This window comes from Rhea americana, unplaced genomic scaffold (genome assembly GCF_003343005.1).
Source record: "Rhea americana isolate MKP2758 unplaced genomic scaffold, rheAme1 scaffold_7, whole genome shotgun sequence".
NCBI classification, from domain to species: domain Eukaryota; kingdom Metazoa; phylum Chordata; class Aves; order Rheiformes; family Rheidae; genus Rhea; species Rhea americana.
This window is the reverse complement of record NW_028186867.1, coordinates 5,281,295-5,286,534: the sequence shown is the minus strand read 5'-3', so window position 1 is coordinate 5,286,534 and position 5,240 is coordinate 5,281,295.

The following is a 5,240-nucleotide window of genomic DNA, read 5'->3' as shown; positions in this document are numbered from 1 at the left end:
AATTTGAAAAAAGGCAGTAGATGTACAATCCTGTGTAATAAATTCAAGCTTTGTCTTGTTTTATATATCTGTCTAAACCAATTACATGGTGTAAAAGGTCATCAGCAAAAGAAGAAACCTTTAGTGTTGATTCTTTTGTCATGTTTGCTCAGTTTTTATACATAAACATGCTCTTTGAGAGGGAAAAATGTATTTCACCTCTCTAACTTTCAGATTCAATTTGATGCACAAATCTTAAGATGGGCTTATTTTCCCTTTGTGGTGGCAGTAAAATTTGAACAACAATCAAATAAATACATAAAATTATTGGTTCGAAATASCAGGTGCCTCATGACGTGGAGATGCTTCTGTCAGACCTCTCTGGTTTTATGAACACACAGTGCAGCAATACAGTATTTACATGCCAAGTCTCAGAATTTCATAAAAGACAAGCTCTTTTTCAGCTCACACCTGTTTATTTCCATGAACTAAAAATATTTTAAATAGTTACCAAGCCACCCTGCGCTCAGTTGGCAGGGTCGGGAGCAGGGGAGGCTGCAAGTGCCAGGGCTGCGGGAGGCGGCCATGAGCCGCCCRAGCTGGTCACAGCCGGTTCCAACCGGTTCCAGCCAGCTCACAGCATCCAGCCCCAGGACCACGCGTTGCACTGCAGCAACTGCTGAGCTGCATCGCTCCAGCTTTCTCCGGACCGCCTTGTCTTCCACAGGGAAGTCGTGTAATTCGTAAAATATCTGTGATTAAAGTAGTTTGGTGTCTGTGTTGATTTGGTCTCTGCACTGTCAATTTGGTCTTTGATGGCTTCAGCATAAATGGCAGCTCGTGCCATTTAAGACACTTTGTAGTAGCCAGCTGGCTTCCACCTGCCGCTTCAGTGGCTGTTGTAGCTATTTTATATATATATTCTCTGTTGTGTCTGCGCAAGRTGGTTCTGCTTGCGTGAGTGTGCTGAGCCCTTGCTGTCTCTGCTGATTGTAACGGGAGGGCAGACACTTTTCTCACAAGCAGACGCCTATATGTAAACATGTATATTTAATGTTTGAATCTGGAATCAGATAGTAAATAAGAGATCTCTGATCCTAAAAAGCAACTCGCTGTGTTTTATAACTTGATATATACTATCATACACATCAAGCATAGGTTCTTTGCTGATTCCACCTTTTCATTTTTTCATTGAATGTATTAAGATTTCAATAAAAAATAGGTTTGTGCAGGTAAAGTTGTGCTGGATCYGGAGGGTCTTCCTCAGGAACCTCTGCGCCCTGTGGCTAAGGCAGAGCATTCAGATGGAAGGGGTCAGGCCTTTATAAACTTGGAACCTGGAAATTAACCATTTTTTGGTACCAGTTCTCCAACTATTTAAGTCTGTACAATCTGATTGATTCCACGTATATCAGCCAAATCAAAATACAGAGACTGGGACGTCTGTTTTTTGAAAGGAAAATGGCTGCAGATACGATGATTGCAAAGGTAGCTCGGCAAAGACCAGAGTGCTGCTGAACTTACCGGCTTGCACAATCTTTGGCACTCATTTTCTTCAACAACCCTTAAGTTTCTGCATATCTTGAACACCTCAGAAGCTTGGTCAGGGTTTTGCCTGAATAATTTCCCTGAACGTATTGGTATTTCTGGTATACAAATATTTTAATTATATTTTATCTAAGTATTTTTTACTTTATAGGTTATTTGGCCGATACTTGCTTGGAACTTGATGCTACTGCTTTCTGAGAACTACTTTACTGTAAAATTCATTAAACAAAAATAGAAATTACCGAATTTACATGCTTTAACACACAGACGCATACACACAATATATAGAAATGACATCTAAGCAATAAAGAAAAGCACATACATCTTCTCTATGGATGTGTATAAACGCACATTTTATAATAAAGATTTTTCCTCATTTCTAAGGAGTCAGTATGAAGGGACGTGACAATCCACTTTGTAATCCTCATCTCTCAGTTTCATACCGTGTCAGTAAACTGCATGACGTATGGCTGTGATGCAGCATCATAACTTCTTTCCAAGTGTCTGAAATAAAAAAAAAAGTTGTAGTGCTGTGCAGTCATTGGCAAGTATGCATGTCTCTCTGGCTACAGTCCTGCTTTGCAGCCCTGCTCTTACACATGAGTCAATGTCAGACAATTGCCCTAATACGAGACAATTGGGAAGAGGAAAAAAATGGGAGGAAAAGAAGCTGACAGCACCTTAGATACGTCAAGGTTGACCTTGAATAGGAGGCAGACAAGTTTGATCTATGCCCACAACTTTCATAAATGTCCTTTCGAAAGATAGGAACATCAGAGTGTACAGAAAAGCTAATTTTCTCTTTTCTTCTTTGGTAGTTGTGGATAAATGTTTATAAAGTAAACTGGTTTTACRGATGGCTGTTTTCAGAAAACAGCACCAGTAACATCTCTAAAAACTCTCTGAAGCATTTCTAAAATAGCTTTACTTTATAATAGGTGGAATCTTCTCTATGGAATATGCAGTAAGATTTTATTGTTGCAGGTTTGTAATGAGCTGTATAACTCCCTTGCAGCTGCACTGTTCATGCTGAGTTTACTGACCTCTTTATATACACAGCTGATAAAATGAGATTGAAAGATGCCTTAAAAACAAACAGTATGACCCTACTTGACCATATAAATCATAAAGATAGCAGATAAAGCAAAAAGGTACTGATGATGTACTTTTTACAGAATTCTGACCAGTGCAGAAGCTCTTCATGGAAAATGATTTGGAATAAAGAGATCGGTTCTGTTTTTTGGAAACTAAATAAATAAAGAGGGGTTGCTCAGTAGACATGAAGGAGAGAGCCCTCTTTATGATGTATGCCATGCATCTGGCAACTGCATAAAAATCTTTATATATATATATACAATACATACTAGTGTAGTAAATATTTAGCTCCTACTTGCAGCCACATTGGTTTATACATGTATTTTTTACATACGCAGCTATAGGAGGCATGGAGTTGTCAGATACGGCACACTAAGAAATGGTCTGTGTCTGGGAGCAGCTGGAGACTGTCAAAATAGTAACAGTTGCCTCACAAATGGCACAAAATATCTCTGTTGAGGGAACTGAATTGAACTCTGTGTCTCTGTTGGCTAGTATCTGAACTTAGACAGTTAATTCACATGTAGATGCCTTTGTGTTGACACATCTAGACACAAGTTGAGTCTTAATCTCGACTTGAAATTCTACCCAAACTACAGATGGAGTCTTTTGTTCTGTTGGTCTGATTCCCTTTGTTTATGCTCATTTCCCTATATTAAAGTCATTCAAAATTAAGCAGGTTATTTCAGCAAATTCAGTGCTTGGGCTCAAGGGTTGCATTACATTCTGAAAGAAAGCAAACTATTTATAGTGTGAATGCTCAGTGCTCACATGCTTGAGAATATGATGATCCACTACATTCCCACTACACTCCTCATCAAGCAAATTTTCTCTTTAACTCTGGACAGAGTATCCATTCTTTTATGTAATCTTGAAGACAGCCTTATCCTGTTTTATTTCGTACTGTTCAGACTTAAAGAGTTGCTGTTTATCACATGGACTTGTCTACTGTAATGTCACTATGAAATTTCAAATTTCATAACTTTACTAAAATTACTTTCACAATGAATATGAAGATTTATGAGGAACAAAGGCTCAAAAAAATTATCATCAAAATTGTTCACTAAGTTTGAGTGCCCAATTTCTGATTTTTAGCTGCTTCTTATGACACTTTTCCTTTGCAAAGTACAGTCCTACTAGATGGTAGYTGTAGCTATTAAACATTCAGCATGTCTGCTAATTTGAGCCTCAGTTCTCAGTGGTATTCAGAACATGAGAAATACACGATTAGTGTGCACCTGTGAAAATGTTCAATAAAAGAATGTTGACTCGCCCAGTATCATAGAGGCAGGCTTCGAAGTGAATTCACCAGGGTGCTATTCAACTAAATTGTCTGGGCAAAGATAGTTTTCCCTTCTGCAGTGTCCTAAATCATGCACCACATACAGTCCAACTTCTGCAGAGGCTGAGGCAATGAGCCTAATTTGCTACACAGTCCTATTTTATTTTTGTAGTATATCTACTTTATGCACTAAAAGAGGCATAATCTGTATAAAAATACCATATCATAGGGTAATTAAAGGCTGAATCTGAATATATGTGCAAAGGATGTTAAATTAGATTGTCACCTTTTGTTATCTGGRTGGATGGATGGATTCAAACTATAGCTGGTGTTTTCCCCTTCACTACTTGGATGCCATCAAATGTCATAACATAGAAAATTACAGCCTATCTTGTTAAAATTTTGCCAAATTATAATAAGCTGCAATGTGCCAAGTAAAATTAAAAGCAAGAAGCCGGAAGCCAGCACATGGAATGCTAGAGATTCTCCAAGAATTGCATTTCCCCACACAAAATATAATAGGATTTTTTTCCACACTATTTCTTTTCTCAGATAAAATCTATTCTACATATCTTGTACTTTCTAGTTACATGTGGGAAGATGTTTTTTCTCAATACCTGGAGAAACTGCTGTTCACTTTTAATTTTGATTTCCTCTTCGCTGTCTGGATTTACCTGTCTGTCTTTATTTCTGTATCAGTTCTGGGAAAGGTTTGCAAGAAGTGCTTTGATCTGAGATCTGAAGTGCAAGCCTCCTTTGGAGTAGTGTACTTTTAGAAAGACACGAGAGCTTAATGAATTACTGCTATCTTAGGGCTCAGAAATGTGGATTCTGTTTCTAGAACTGTCTTATTTTTTAACTATAAAAACAGGAGTTATATGTCTTCTACATGAAGTGCCTACAGATGTCCTGACAAAATGGCAGACCTAGGTATATTATTGAAAAATAACTTGGGGATAGATATTCCTGAAACATTTGCTTGTGGCATCATTCAGATATGTACGTTACAGAAAGGAATCAGCTCCTTGACTGAGGAGCCTTATCTCAAGTTAAATCTGAGCTGAGAAATTAAGTACCAGTCACTTCAGAGATATATTTGTATATATGTATACATACATATATTTAATTGAAATAAAAATTCATAGAGATAAGTAAATAAGTACATAAGCACATTAAAGAATGTGCTTGACTGCAAATTCATTCAACAAGGTCAATATAGTTATTTTTCACTTTTTAGCTACATCTTTAAAATGATGTGGGAGCATCTGGTATTGATATTTTCCCCTCTCCCCCTCCTCTTTTTTTTTTTTTTTTTTTTTTTTTTTTTTTTTTTTTT